Source organism: Urocampus carinirostris, chromosome 5, assembly GCF_059441175.1.
Source record: "Urocampus carinirostris isolate Australia breed hairy pipefish chromosome 5, RoL_Ucar_1.0, whole genome shotgun sequence".
Taxonomy (NCBI): domain Eukaryota; kingdom Metazoa; phylum Chordata; class Actinopteri; order Syngnathiformes; family Syngnathidae; genus Urocampus; species Urocampus carinirostris.
In genome coordinates, this window is record NC_142353.1 from 25,697,533 (window position 1) to 25,714,476 (window position 16,944).

Below are 16,944 nucleotides of genomic sequence, written 5' to 3' on the forward strand. Positions count from 1 at the left end.
AAACCAAAAGAATCTGTGCTTTCCATGAAAAATTTACACTTTTATCATCACATGAGTTGTACAATATTTGGGTTCTTTTGCCCATATAACACTTTTGTTGGCCAGGCTGCAATGGTTTTCTCTTTGCCATTGTACCTTGAAGGGCAGCATCTCGGAGTCGCCACATGACCATAGATTTTGGCACGGAAGGGAGTAGTTAACACTGTTGTGGAAGACCTTCAGTTTCTTGGGAATTTCTTGCATGTAATAATAGCCATCATTTCATACCACAGCAATTATTATCACAGTAACAAGCTAATTGATTTCGATAACTGGAGATACAACTTGTTAAGACCAGAACAGAAGGAGTACGTTACTCACAAGTTTATTGAAATAAAGAGGAAAGTCAGCGCCAACGATCCGGTGCTCGCTGGACGTGGGAAGCAAGCCGCTCACGGGATCAGAGCGTGTTTCTCATGCGGAAGTGGATCTTCCGGAGCGGGAGATCGTAGCGTAGTTAGACAGAAAACAGGTCGTTAGCCGGGATGGGAGACGAGAATGTGGTCGGGGTCAAAAAACGGGTCGTTCGCTGGGACAGGAGATCAAAACGTGGTAGGGGACAAATGGGGAAGTGAGGAACGGATGAGTGGGAAACGGGTGACAAAAACCGGACTGACGGGAGTCAGAGTCAAAAATGCTTGCTTTGTATAAACAGAGGTTCACTGACGGACTGACAACAGGCGAATGAAAGGACTGAGCTTAAATAGGACGGGGAACCAATCAGGTAACCAGCAGCAGCTGGCGCCAAACATGCGGGCACTGGTGAATGTAAGTAGTAATCATGAAAACTACTACTTGCTCAAAGCAAGTTCAGCTTTATCGTTTCTCTAATCAGCTAAACTGTTTTCAGCAATGCTAACACAAATTCACAAGGGTTTCCTAATCATCCATTGCATTACAGTAATCGAGACGGGAGGTAACAAACGCGTGAATTATAATCTCCGCATCAGACTGAGACAGCATAGGACAAATTTTAGCAATGTTGCGAAGATGGAAGAAAGCGGTTCTAGTAATTTTCTTCACATGTGTTTGAAAGGAATGTAAGAGTATGGAGCACTTAAGGTGCTTGAGGTTTTATTTAAAAGTATGCTCTGGCCAATAATTAAATGTAAGACTCTTTTTGTTGGCTGTTTTGGGTGCCTTTGGATAGTATTATGATAAAATTACTGCATTATGTCGTCAGTCATTTAACTGAAGTTTATTTGCTCAACAGTTCACTGATATCATTTTTGTCTACCCAACGTCAACCAAGAATAGACTTCCCATAATCTCTTTAATCAAATCCTAGGGGTACTGGCCCCCTGAACGAACAGCATTGTCCTAAAATTTTTCTGCAGCCGTTGATTTTCTCTGACATGCATTTATACGTCTCTTATTTGAATATTCCTAATTCAATTTTATTTCATGAAGAGAGATCAATTGTGGCTTTTGCATGTTGAAAAGGCCCATTTACAGGCTGAGTAGCCAAGCTTCAATAGAAGCTGTATTCAGCCGGACAGTGATTGCTTCTGGCGTCACTTTCATCCATTGCTTTGTGTCAGATTTTCTTAAACAAGATTTCACTCTGCGGTTTTCCTCAGTCTTCCTTCCTTTTTCCTTTTGCCACTTGCCAACTTTGGCTGAGTTGAACAAGACTACCACCTAAAAGCTGATCTTGAACTGTATCTTGTCGTACACACGCCCACCCAGCGCCCCGCCTAACTTCAGAGATGGTTATGTAGATAACATCAGTTGTTTCTTCTTTTACACATGGGACCCTCTCCCTTTTTAAAAATCCCACTTCTTTCAGACACACCCTTGCTTTTATATGAAATGTGATGTTTTGCTTTTTCTGGCAGTCATAAAAGCTTCGTCTTGGATAATGTTCCTTCGTCGTGAAGTACAACAAAAAAAGAGAAATGAAAAAACACTGCCTGATGTTTCATTTGCCTTGAAGGGAAACAAAAGGTCAGCAGTTTTGCTGGGAATTGTGTTTATCTGACCGTTTGAAGGCCATGTTTTCTGAGGAATAACAAAGGGAAGATACTATAGAAGTTCTCTGCAGCTGCATCTGTCGGAAAATGTAAAGCATACTTGAGAAAGGGATAAGAAAGGATTAATAGTGTTTCAAAGCTCTGCAGACATTTTAAGGAAGGTGGGGTGAAGCACAGCCCAGAATAAAAACATCTGACTCAGAAAAAGCTTATCTTCGGTAACTCCTGTTGAAGAGGCCCCCACTGTGGCTTCATTGGGACATCAATGCCAGTCGCCTTGCCTTTCAACGCCCTGGCCAAGAAAGTGATGAGGGACACCAAAATATGAAGATGCTTGGGCTAATTATTGGGATGATTGGCATGTCCAGCTGTAGACTATTAATGCAACCTAGAATATTACAACTCAGTCATAAATGTTTGCAATAAAGGGAAATTATTTGAAAAAAAGCAAAATGTTTCCCAAATCTAAAAATATGACTGTTGCATTTCCATTGCAACATTATTAAGATTTAATAAACCTCCTTCAAGAAGAAAAAAAACACTATTGGAGCACTTCTCACGGATGAGATGCATTAGTTTAAGGCCACCATACTTGATTTTCTATGTGATTCTTATAGCCTTAATGTAGAATTCGCCCACAATAATAAATGGTTTTAATGAGGCAAGCTTTACAATAAATGTTGCTGACAGCTCAGGTTAGACTTTGAGAAGAAAGAGACAGCTGTCTTCGAGTCAGTGTTCGAGGATGGATGGATGGCATTCTCCAAGTATTCTAACTTTAGATCGCACATGTCGATAAAAGTCGCAAAACCTGGCTGGGGCTTGTCAACACATGCTTTTCAAAAACCCACCACTAAACACCATCCCGGCTCCCAACTAACTTTTGTGAGTGTGGGCATCCGAGCTCATTAATAAACGGTACAAAAAAGGGCTGCAATCTATTGCTAATATAACAAATTCAAGCCCTTGTTGATGTTTCATTTTCTTTCCAGGAGCCTCTTATGTCAATTTCCTGCCCCGCCTTATGGAATTCAAAAGTTCATGAACTCACAGTGGGAAGTGTGAAGAGCGTGTAACTTTTGGCCCATGCAGACATGACCCGTAGACCTTGTTTCATAGCAAAAAAAGACTTCTGTATTATTTCCATAGGGAAAATTCAATTAGGTCAATTAGATTGAATGGAGAACAAAGCGAGTCAATGAACAGACATTTTTAGAGGGACTGAATTATCTGTTAGTGTGTGTATATATGAATGTGAGGGAGACTTTCTGCTTCAAAACTGTTTTTCCTTTACACATTTGTATTAAATGTATATCCATTCTCATTTGGGTTGCGAGGGTGCTGGAGTCCATCTCGGCTGTCTTTGGGCATTGGGCAGGGGACAACACGAACTGGTCGCCGACCAGTTGCAAGGCACACAGAGATAGACTTGCTTACTCACACTTACGGACAATTTGGACCCATCAATCAACCTGCCATGCATTTTTGGGGGAATGTGAGAGGAACCTGACTGCTGAAAGGAAACCTATGCAAGCACAGGGAGAACATGCAAACCACACACAGGGATGCCGGTTCCCTGCAATTGAACCGGGACCTCTCAACAAATGTGACAACCACTCAGCGTCCGTGCCGCCCTATATTAACTGTATCCTGTACAATGTGATCAATACAGTCTTTTTTCACCCCAAAATAGGGTTGTGCCTATTTTTGTTTTAGATCCGCTGCTCCTAGACACTTTGAGGTTGTGGACTAAATTCACAATGACTTCATTTGAAAGACCAACAGAGACTATAATAAAACTCAAAATAATTAAATGAACGGCTCGACTTTATGCCATGCCAATGAATGAATTGTTGAGATATTCAAAGCACAAGATGCGTTTTTCTCCAGCCAGCCCCACAAGCTGAGCATTTGTCTTCAAAATAACTACTGCCAATACGATCCCAATTAAATATCACTGCGTAAATGCTGTCCTGAAATGGCCCAATTACACTGCTTTGATAAAATAGATTTTAGTTTTCTCTGCCTTTATGTGCAGAAAAACCGTAAAAGATCCCGCTCCAGTTATTGAAATCAATTAGCTTGTTACTGTGATAATAATTGCTATGGTATGAAGGCAGGAAAGACGTGCACTCAATGTAATGTGTAAAGGATCTACCAATTTTGGCCTCCCATAAAAAAAATAAGTGTCAAGGTAGAAAAAGGTAAAGTTAAACACAAATTAATTTGATCAAAGAAAGTGAACACCTTTTTCCTTCTAGATTTAAGGGAATAATGTATGTAATATGCATGTTCTTTTTCATCATGTAATTTTAGCTTTCCTATTTGTGCAGGCCTTTTAAGCAACATACTGTTCTGTATTATGTGCCTATTAATCAAGCAGTCCCAGACAAGAATAATTTGGAATTTGATTATATAATTACATCACACCGTCACATTTTGTAGAAATTTCTTTAATTTTCTTGGCTTTTTTCGGGGTCTTTTTCAGGGAGTTTACTTGATTGGGTTAGTATTTGAACTATTGTTACAAATTTAGAAATGTTGTCGAAAAAGAGGTATGTAACCCTACAAAGATAAAATAATCTGTTTTTGTTATCACTCACTAACCAATGTACTAGGTCTGTAGAATAAGCACACACACAAGCAAGGTCTCATGCATATGAGACAAGTATAGTGAGATCCACACAAGGTTTACTGCCAACTGGCCCTGAACCGCGCAAATTAACTTGAGTGGAATGTAACTCCACGTACATGTATGCATCAACAACTGTATATGTATGCTCTTGAGGTCATGCATACCTATGTCTTTATTAGCATTTGCCCTTTGCCGGCCTGTAGAATGAAACAACTTTAAGCAATAAGGCATGGAGTCCAAGTACCCGACACACCACTTATTTTCCTGCCTCAAACCTTGACAGCTCCTCCATGGGAGGCTGACCCAGCAGGTCCAAAGAGATGCTTGTGTCCATACCAAATATGCTTACACACACATGTATGTTTAATTAATACAGACTCTCATTGTTCATCTAGCGTGCCACAGCTTAAGGCACAAATAACTTTTTGACAGACATCAAGTATGGGATCACCAGCCACAAAAGCTTTGCTGTCTTATCTTGAGTTACAGCTCTCACCTTGTTGTCATTTTTAACAGAATCACTGCTGTGTGTCTCTTTGCCTCTGTACATGTCTGCAAAGACATGTGTATGCATGCATTAACAGCCAAGTCAAGTCATGTCAAATCACATTTATTTGTACATCCCTTAATCACAAAAATGTCTCAAAGGACTGGACAGGATTACAATTACACCATCGCCTGATCTTAAACCAACATGCGGGCAAGGAAAAATTCAAAACCTCAGTGTGAGTAAAAACGAAACCTTGAGAAGGGGCCTCACAAGTGGTACCCTTCCAGGATGACCAGGGTGGAATAGATTTCACGATCAATATATCCAGGTGATTTCGATCAGACAGTGTGTCTTAAAGCTTTTTGTACCACTGTATGGCCAGAGTCACTTTTACGTAGCATCGTGCTCATTGTGAGACTCATGTATACACTCACAAATAGGAACCATTCGCATGAAGTAGGACGTTAGTGACACTAATTGGCAAACTTACAGGCTTTAAACTATGTGTTTCTCCTTTTGTCTACGTTTTTATTTTCTTAGCATGTTTCTCTGATGTATTGTGACATTGAAGACAAATCCCATGTGTTTTTACTTATTTGACTTGTAAAAAAAAAAAAATCATTACTTTGGTAACACAAGACTTAGTGAGGTCCCATAAACCAGTGGAGCCTCTCCTAAATATTCTCAAAAACATATTCAAATGTGCCTGATTGTCTCTCTTTGTTTAAAAACGTCCACCTGAATTTTGTCTTCTGCAGTTGGAGATGCATATGCATTCTATTTGTGATAGCACGCTTCTGTTGAATGAAACTGTCCGTTATTATTATTATTTTTTTTTTTGGGCAAGTCACATTTTCAGGCTTAGGAAGCTGGGGGCGGACAGCTATCAGGAAATACTGCTGTTTTTATGTCATGTGATGGGCACGCCAACCCTACACAGCAAGGTGCATAAACTGTGCTCCGACCGAGACGATGTGCAGTTTAGCAGATAATAGGAGGCTTACCGTGACATGATGTTGTAAACTATTGTCATCACTGGATGGCAGCAGAAAAGCCAATGGATCGGAGAAAATAATGGGATTAAATCTTGTCAAGTTGTAATTTTAATGGGACCTTATTTCAATACGCAGTAGGAGAATGACAAGTTGAATATGCGATTGGAGATCAATGCTTATAATTTGGATTTCAGACAAAAATATTGGTATTCAGTATTAATTCTTTATTTAAAAATAAAAATGTGGCTCTTTGTCTTGCATTTATCTCATGAGTCCAGCCAAAATTAAATTGTATACTATGTACTGAATGCATCATTTTTATTCATCCAATTTGCTTGTGATACAATTAGCAGAACACATTGATGATCATTAATCATATAGCTCTCCCTTTGAGTGTCCAAGCCTCACCCTTGTACACTGGTGGCAGTTTGTGAAGTGTGAAATGGCGATTGTGGTTTTATGCAAGCAGTGACATTATAACATCTAAGAGGCGCTGTGGCAACCTACCTTGAAGGTCAACAAGTTTTTGCCCATGTGCATTCAAAGTGTTCGGTTAAAGGGTTGCTGTTATGTGTCAGTGCATAAGTGACAAGTGCGAGTATGTTAACACTGACAAAACTTGGTTGCTTTGGTCTTTGTCAAACACTTGTTTTCCCTCTCTTCTCAGTTTCATACCACGCAGATGACATAACTTTACATAGTTGCTCTCCTGGATTATTAATACAAGTACAGCAATTCACAATATGAACACAAATTCAAAAGAAAATGGACTTGGTCACTTTTTCACTTGAAAGGGGCCATTTTTAAAGGTCTAGAGGGGGTACAAAGCAGTTTGTGAATATAATCTACTCACTGGACATTTCATTAAGCACAATCAACTACAATTGTCCAGACTCTTTTCCTTCTACGGATGGTTGATGGACCCCCGCCAAACATAAGTCATTTTTTGTGTATATGTATATAATAAATAACGTTTGAGCCTACTCATATCAAGAGCCCAGAGTTTGTATTTGATCTACAATCACATAAAATCTAATTTTTGCATGTGCCATCTCAGTCATTAACCAGGAATGTTGTTTTCAAAACTATATTCTATCTATCTATCTATCTATCTATCTATCTATCTATCTATCTATCTATCTATCTATCTATCTATCTATCTATCTATCTATCTATCTATCTATCTATCTATCTATCTATCTATCTATCTATCTATCTATCTATCTATCTATCTATCTATCTATCTATCTATCTATCTATCTATCTATCTATCTATCTATCTATCTATCTATCTATCTATCTATCTATCGATCTATCGATCGATCGATCGATCTATATATATAAAATCTAATTTATATATATATATATATATATATATGTATATATGTATATATGTATATGTAACCGCGGTGTACTTGTCCCACCAAAGATCCACATTCACGCTGGACTGGATGATGAGGTTTTTATTACAGTTACTGCAAATGGATGAGTCACAACATTAGCTTTTTCTGCCGGGTCTGATCTCTTTGATCTCTTTGTAGTTCTCTCTGGTAAGACTGCCAACAAAGCATATCAAAGAGCTTTCTTTTCACTTTACAGAAAATACATTTTAGAATATCACATACATTTTTACATCTTTACATTTTAACAAGATACTTTTAACAAGAGATCGTATAGTGGATTTTTAACGTTTACAATGAATTCAACATGTTTTTCTTTAGTCTGAATTTTAACCAACATCATCCTTTTTTAATGTATATGAGAAAATAGGAATAAAAACAATAATGAGTATAAAAATGGGTACAATTTACCTGCAAATGGATGAGTCACAACATTAGCTTTTTCTGCTGGGTCTGATCTCTTTGATCTCTACAAGGGGAATTAATATTTAGTAAAACGGGGGGGCAGTAGCTCAGGAGGTAGAGCGATCGTTTTAGGATTAAGGGATCCCAGTTCGAATCCCGGCTTGTCCGTGTTACATGCCGAATAGAGAATAGAATAGAATAGAATAGAATATACCTTTATTGTCATTGTTACAAAATGGGTTAACATATTGTGACAACGAAATTGGGCATGACACTCCAGTTTTACACATTCACAATGAGGTATGAGCCAAGAAGATAAAGGAACAGAGAAGATAAGGTTATAAAACAAGGGGGATAAGGCTATAGTTATAATTTACATGGTATTTACACAAGAAATGTCGGCATGTGGGATGTTACATACAGTGTTGTCGTGATACCGTTGGTATCGTAAGGGTTGTGCAATATTGCGTTTGGTGCAAAGTCATCATAGTGCAAAAAATAGTCAGCATATGCATTGGTGCAAACATAGACAACATAGTGCAGAAAAAAGGAAATGGTCAGACATTGTGCAAGGTGAGCAGTAAACGTAGTGCAGTCGACATGTGCAAGAACATAGACATTAGTACCATTATATTCGTATGAGGTAGTGTTGGCACAAGTTTTCAGGTTTTTGTGCTGTGTCTGTTTTGAGCAGTGAACAAACATAGTGCAGACAGCATGTACGTGAGTACCATTTTACATTCGTGTGAGGTAGTTTTTTGCAACAGTTTTCAGTTTTTTTGTGCGGTGTCTGTTTAGGGTGGTAATGGCTGTGGGGAAGAAGCTGTCTCTGAGTCTGTTTGTTTTTGCTTTGGGTAAGACACTGAAACCCCAATACCCCCAATAAGCAGGTTAGCGCCTTACATGGCTGCACAGATCACGGCCGCTATTGGAAAATGTGAAGCACAATGTAAAGCGCTTTGGGAAGTCATTGACTTGAAAAGCGCTATATAAATGCAGATCATTTCATTTCACATCATTTAAAACAGAAACAAAACAAAAATAAACCTAAACAGCTTGACAATATCAATCACATTACTATGCATGGTGAGAGATTTGTCAGCTGGGGTTATAATGTTTAAAATTAACTTCTTTTGTGGAGCACCAAAAGATATGTCTTACCTTTGTAGTTCTCTCTGGTAAGACTAACAACAAACCCCGCCTCCCGGTCACATGTTAGAAGCCAAAACCAAACCCCACCCCATAACAGCAGATGGCACTGTTGGACTCAGCATTGCAGGACATTTTCCAAAAACTATACACATATTTCAGCTGGAATTTCAATAAAACAAAAGTTATTACACCCGTTACATATATAATGAAATTATGCCTAAATAATGCAACCAAATACGGTGCATCTGAATTAACATTTAGCATTAAGATGTTGCTATTATAACCTCAACTGGTTGATTGTCAAAAAAATATATGTCTTTGAAAACATATCACAGTCGCCTGATTCCTCCCTCTCTTTAAAAGTCCTGAAGTGTGTTGCCATTTTGAGATTTTCAAAAAAATGCTCAAATCTTCTTCATTAAATGGCTCCCCAAAACAAACAACGACAACAAAAATGACATCCGCACATTAGCAGCTGTAAAAGTAGAAATGAGCTTAAGCGCTCCCAGTCGTGATTCTAGAAATGCAGAAGTGCACGGATGAGTTAAATGCAAGCTTGCTCCCTAGGCAATATATTGAGAGTAGTTTCAGTAGTTCGGTGCTATTTAGTCTGGCTATAAAATAATGACAGCTAGCCAATTTGTGTCCGATGCAACTGGCTATTAATTGACACTAATGGACTGTTAGTGAACATGCATACGATAATGCACATGTTTTACCTCGCTCCAGTGCACACTGTACAGTATTTACGAAGACATTGAAGTGATTTTGGTGAGACTATAATTCACAGGGATGCCCCTAGGGGCTGACAGGATGTCGCATGGGGGGTACGTCATTTTTCCCAAAACTCCCTTGGTGACGAGTGAAGACATAGAGAAATCCTTTTACACACATAGAAACTCCCACACACGCAGTGCTTTACACCGTATACAGTCGCCACACATCACACTCATAAAAACGGCTGTTTGCCAGAGTGCTAGAGCTCAGAGGAAGAATCTGTCCCTCTTTTATTCTTTTCCACTTCTCTGATTTAGATTTCAGCCACGGCATTCTGACGCAGGAAACATCAAATGCTTGTCCAAGCACGGAAAAGAACAGAACAAAAACATGTCTGTTGCTGCTCTTAATTCATTGTCTCCCTCAGGGCAAAATGAGCAACAACAGACATAAATTGCAGAAATGAATGCCGTTAAATGTATTCAAAAAGACCTGTTTTTTTCAATTAGGGACGGAACATGTCATGTTACTTCCCACAATTACCCAAATATGTTGCAAAACATTCCACTCGACGGGGAAATCGAGAAGTTTTGTCTCAAAGTTGACAGAGAGCTGTGACTTCATTGAAGGAACACAACACTTTCAAAATGGCGAATCCCATCAACAAAACATGTGAGGGGAGGTCCGAAACAGACGGCTATTGTAGTGAATAGTGATAGCATGCAGCTCATTTATGCTTGGAGGAATTGAAAGATTGCCAAGCTTGTCGCTCTGGGCCTTGTGACTGTTTAACTGAGTTCTGTGATTGACTATCAAAAGCTGCGTCTGGTAAGATTACCTGCCGCCGTTACAGCGTGCGTTCCTTCTTGGTATTAGCTTCCCTATAGACAATTGTCGCTTTTGTCTGTGTAATGCAAAGACAGTGTCGTGATTGGTACAATATTGTTCAGTTAAATCCCCGTTAGTGTTGGGGCTGCTGAATGCCTCCTGTTTCTTTTGCTCCCGGTTAGCTCCCCGTTAGCAGCCTGGTAGCCTGCTGTGTCTTTTGGTTTTTCAGTTTTTCATTGTTGGTTCCCGGTTAGCCTGGCTGCTAACTGTGTATTTTGGTTTCACATTTCTTTGCTGAGGCTGCAGACGCTATTTGTCAATCAATCTTGGCTAGACCCTTTTAGCCACCGGCTAGCCTGCTTTGTCCATTGTTTTTTCCCCGACCGGGTTCGCGCTTTTTGCTGTAGCCACTTCTTTTTTTGGTTAGCCAGGCTGCTCACTGCGTGTTTTTCCGCCGAGGTTATGGCCTGCCATTCATTGATTGTCCAGTGTAACCCCCACTTAATTAAAGTGATCGGGGATGAAAAAAAAATGCATGAGAAGCCACCTCACTTTGCTGATAGACAAGATATTATATGGGCTGGACCACCTGCTCTCAGCTTACCCACCCCCTCAATAAAACAAGACCACATGTATCCAGTAAAATACATCATGATGCACCAGCATCTCTCAACGCTATAACCAATAAAAGGTATCTGCGTTTAAAGCATCTGGGAAGTTTTCTGACTGCGTTTGAGTCCACATTTGTGGTAATATACGACTCAGTTTAAGTTTGTGTGTCTTCCTACTAAACTCCCGCTGAGACCGTAAATCTATCGGCCTGTTAGCCAAGCTGGAATGCGTCTGTCAACTTGTGTAACACGCGACACTAGTGCATGCTGTGACTCTAGTTCTCCTGCCTTGACTGCTTTGTTCTAGTACTTTGATACCTCAGGGCTTTCCTGGGTCTCCTTCCAGATTTATGCCAAGGCCAAACAATGTGAAACGTGTCAGTTTGATTCATTTGGTTGCAAATCCTAGCATCCAAGTGCATACTGAGCCACTCCAACTTTGTTGCTCCATCTGCTGGATCTCTATCCCTTTAAAAATAAGTCAATATATTAACAAAAAGAAGTATAGTTGAAATTATTAGTACACATTTCTTTCAACACACTTTGATTTCTTTTTTGCTCTGCCATCCTCAGACAAATTTAAATCATCTTTCTAAAAACAGATTAAAAACAATTTTAGGGTCCCCCAAGTGTGTAGAGCAGCAACTAATGCCTATTTTACTAGTTGGCTAGTCACAGACTATTGAAACGATTAGTCAAGAAATCTTATATATATTTTTTTTTCTCTTAAATTTAGAGATGATGTTGATTTAATTTTGTGGCAAATAATAATAAACAAGAAAAAATGAAATCATGAAAAATACATCTTTCATTGAACATACTCCGGATACATAAAAAAAAAAATGCATCTAGAACCAATTGGGCGCTGTGTCAGTAGAGACATGAATCTATAAATAAAAATCTGTTTCTTTTTAGGGACAAAAACTAAATTGTTATCAGGTACAGATTTTTTTTATTCCTGTGACCCAAGAAGAGTCAAATTAGCCACCGTAGAGCAGTAAATAAAACATCCATTTTGTGGAGTGTATTCAATGGTCAACCACAAAGTATGTAACAACATGTAACAAAAGTACTTAACGATTCTCAACAGTTTGAAATTAAACCGTTTTCTTTTGTTCTTCGGACTGCATGTATTGGATTTCAAATACCTTTGTCAGCACCAGTCTGGTATAATGCACAATCCCTCTATTGTATTAAACAATACGTGTATAAAATGTACAATGCATGTCATCAAAACCGTACTGGTTACTTGAATTTTACCGGGCAAGTAAGTCTCGTTCAAAATTCCGATCTACCACCATAATTTACTAACCTGCTTTGCAAACTTTTTAAGTAGTGTTTTTTTTGCGCGTATCCAGGCTAAATTGGAAAAGTTTTGGTACGTGTAGCTGGTGTTGACGCCGCCTTTGCTGTATACGTTATCGCTCTAGACAGAAAATCCATTGCGCATTCGCAAAACGGGTCTACAGATTATCAACAATAAAATATATTATCGATTATTCCTATTATTGATTTTTGTCATCAACGTCGACTTAACGTTGCTTTGTAGTATTTTGCAATTTTTTGTTGCTTCTGGTCCCAAAAAATGTTTTTGCAACTGAACATACAATTTTTTCTTGTATAATGACTTAAGAATATTTGGCATTCTGTATGACAGTGTTACATTTTGTGAGTACCTATCAACCATGAAAACGGCAATTCCTTTGCATAATAACAATGATAATAATAATAATTGAAATAGTAATAGTAAAATAGTAATAATAAAAGTGGTAGAAATTAATAAAAGCAAAATCAGTAGGGAATACACAGCGTTTGCTGCTCAGGCATTAGCTGGAGCTGTAATGAAGGGGCCTGGCAATACACTTGTGTCACAAGTTCCCTGTCAGACGTTTTAGAATTATCATAATACTGTTCATTTGATTCATTTCCTCTCTTATCCTGAACACACGCTTTCTCAGTCCTAGCCTGCCCTGACCGACAAGTCCAAGCCTGCAAACATGATGATATTGTGAGAGGAATTTAGTTTAACAATGCAAGGAAATAAATATTCTTCTTTTTCTTTGTTATTGTCTCATGCCATCAGGTGTATCAAGGTGAACACTGCATAGTGTTGGAGATCTTTGTTTTCGAAAGCTAAAATGTCAAAGAAATATAATACAATTTAAAACCCTTGAACTGGAAATTACCTTTAGGTAAAAAATATCCATTTGAAGTCAACAGCATTTTAAATTGTCATTGCGGCACTAACTCAGGAGGGAAAGTGCTCGTCTTGCGATCAAGAGCTCGCAGGTTTGATTCCTGGATCCTCCATGCTATATGTCAAAGTGTCCTTTGGCAAAACACCGAATATTCCCAATTCTCCTGATAAGCAGGTAGTTGCTTTGCATGACAGATGCTGCTATCGGTATGTGAGTGTGTGTCGATAGGGTAGTGTGAAGCACATTGTAAACCACTTTGGGAGGTTTTCAGTGACTTGAAAAGCACTATATAAATACAGACCATTTACATTTAACATTCAAATGAGTGTTTGGGCGTATGCATGTGTGTGTGTCTTTTTAGTAATGAAACAGTGTTTAATTTTTATTAGGCTAAGTCTACTTAAGGTGGGAAGGTGGTGGATGACTGATCAACATGTACGCCTTGCAGTTTTAAGGTCCCGGTTTCAATTCCTATTACAGGCCTTTCAGTGTGGAGTTTCCATGTTCTCCCCCCGCCTAAGTGGGTTTTTGCCGGGCACATGATGGCATGATATAAAACAAAATTCTAATTATTTCACTTTATAAGACTTGATTTCAAAACAGCCACAAAAGGAGGGATGAAGTTTTATCAATGTCATGAGTATTGATATCTTAAAATAAGGCTGGTATTGATACAACACAGACGTTTTGTACTTGCTCACCCCTTCCAATGAACATGGGAGTATGATCTATGCTGGCGTAACTGTGGGGGGGTCGGTGACTTAACGCATATTTTCTGGAATTGCCCTGTAATATTAAATTTTTGGAGAAGTATCCAGAGAGAAATAAAATTAATCACGGGCTGGGAGTTGCGGTTGGACCCAAAGGCTTACGTAATAGGAATTTTGCCAGAAGAATTACTATCTGGTCAACAGAAATATATACTAAGGGTAATGCTTCTGGTAGCAAAGAAAATGATCACAGTGTCCTGGCTGAAACCACAACCTCCTGACATAAAACAATGGAGAGACAAATTAAAGCAAATGTACATTATGGAAAAAAATCACTGCAAGACTTCAACTGAAACTTGACCAATTTGAGAAAAGATGGAAGCCTATCACACAAATTTTACTTGATGTCTAAACACCTCCCCCTATTTATTATGTGCGTTGTTTTTTTTTTTTTTTTTTTTTTTTTGGGTGTATATTTTGATTTATTATTTTATATATATGTATTTATATATATATATATATATATATTTCTTTTTGTATGGATGTATTGTATGAACGTTTATTCTTCCTTTCTATTAATAGTATTTTTTTCTTCTTTGTTGTTTCTTCTGTTATTTATGAGTGTGTCAAGTGTATATATTATGTGTTGATGTATGATGGAGGAATCAAACCTCTGTCAAAATTGGTGTGAGAAATAAAAAGTTAAAAAAAAAAAGAACATGGGAGTATGATTTGAACCCGAATGTCCTGGCTGTTAACCACTTTGTGTGTTTGTGTGTTTGTATGTATGTGCGATACATAACATCTCCTATGGGAAAAATAATTTGCAGTTGAAAAATCTGCTAGACCACCATGCTGGAACAGATTGATGTGCGCGATATGTCATTGCTCCTTTTATGTCTCAGTGGAGTTTCATAATTAGACATCTGCACAAACGGCCGCAAAGTGTTTGTGCCGCGCATCTGCAGCCTTTAAATGTGTTGAGAGACCCTGGATAGATTTTGTGTGGGTAATCCAAATCCGAGGTTCATTCAGAGTTCATCCCCTCTTGACATATTTTCCCTCTGGACCAAAATCAACAAACGATCCCACTTGTCAAAAGCGCACAGACTCTGAAGCATACAAACATTCAACAAGATTTCCTCCCCAAAACTTTGCAGAGTTTGACCTTTTTTGTATTCCCTTTTAGGCTCCCCTGTCTTTTAACTTTTCTGGTTTGTGATTTAATTCATCAGACAAACAAAACATTGCCGCAGGATATAGAATAGAAAATCCGATGTATGAATTTCACTGGGGATTCATAGGGTTTATTTAAATAGATCTCAGGGTCGCAAAGCAGGTGAAGCAAAAAACTCATGTAGGCGTAAAAATGGAAAAATAAAAGAAAGACGCTGGTGGCTGCAGAGAGTGGATAGGAACAGTTTGTCTTGTAAATGCCTGTCAGACAATATGAATTGTTTGCACACAAAAAAATGCATTGCAATGGTCTGTTTGCATTAACTTTTCTGGCCACACACAAGATTGACATGTCAGATTTAGTGTGTGTGTGTGTGTGTGTGTGTGTGTGTGTGTGTGTGTGTGTGTGTGTGTGAGTGTGTGTGTGTGTGTGTGTGTGTGTGTGTTATTGTAGTTGTGTTGTGTTTTCTGCCCCTTGGGCAGTTTTTTTCACGAGTGTGTTCTTTGTTGTACGTGCTTTTCTGCTCTTCAGATGTTTAAAGGTGGTTTGCGTCGTTTTAGGTGTCCTTAAAATGTTTAAAGTTAAATATTTTATTTTATAAGTATCTTTTGACAATGCCCAACTGAGTTGAAGAACCCATATGCTTTATTTTCCACTGTGCCTTTTTACTGTTATCTTACTTTTAGGAGAGCTGTTCAGGTTTGAGGTATGGGTGCTGGGTGAGTGCTGGAGAGTGAGATCATACTCATCCTCACAGGTTTTTTAAAATTTATATTTGTCAATGTAGCATGAAAATGGTGAAAGTAAGTAAAGGCCTGCTTCAAGAAGTGTCCAAACGCCAACCCATATATTTATATATATATATATATATATATATATATATATATATATATATATATATATATATATATATATATATATATATATATATATATATATATATATATATATATATATATATATATATATATATATATATATATATATATGTAGTCTGTTAAGGCTAGCTGACTGCGGTGTGACTTTCAGCCTTCAGAGACATCCATTGCAGGGACATGTAATGATCACCATTTTACATTTAGCCCAAAATCTAGCTCTGGCCATCGAGAACAGGTTTGTGCCAGAGAACTTTGCCTTCAAACTAAACAAAAAAACTACCGCCAATAGTGAGGGGAGTGTTTTAGAGAATGGAAAAATGATCATAACATCTTGATTCAGTTGGATTTGCGCTTAGTTAGAACTCAATCTTGGTGTATGCCTCTTGCCAGCTTTTAGTATTGTTAGGGAGTTTCTTTCCACACTTAGAAAGTGCTCATGTTAGGTTCATAAATGTCCAGGCAGTATGAACAGTATTAGTTCATAACTGAAAATGTATGGATTTATATACGTTCCCTTACAGACAGAGGGCTCAGAATTATACTGAAAAAGTACCTATTTATTTCATCAAAGATGCTCGCCAGACTCCCTCAGCTTGCTCAGGTTTCCACAGCACATCCCCTTTCTTTCCATTTCAGTCATTTTACTTGCCGCACTACATTTGAAGTCAGCTGGCACATTCCATGCAGTTGTTGATGTCTATGGGAACATCCCATTTTGTTTTGAAGAATGACTACG

The 16,944-nt window shown here is 38.3% G+C and overlaps 1 protein-coding gene across 2 annotated transcripts in view; it reads left to right on the forward strand.

Moving 5' to 3' along the window:
• efna5b (ephrin-A5b) overlaps positions 1 to 16,944 on the forward strand; it is a 123,585-nt gene that overhangs the window by 64,941 nt on the left and 41,700 nt on the right. The gene's annotated exons all lie outside the window — the stretch shown is intronic.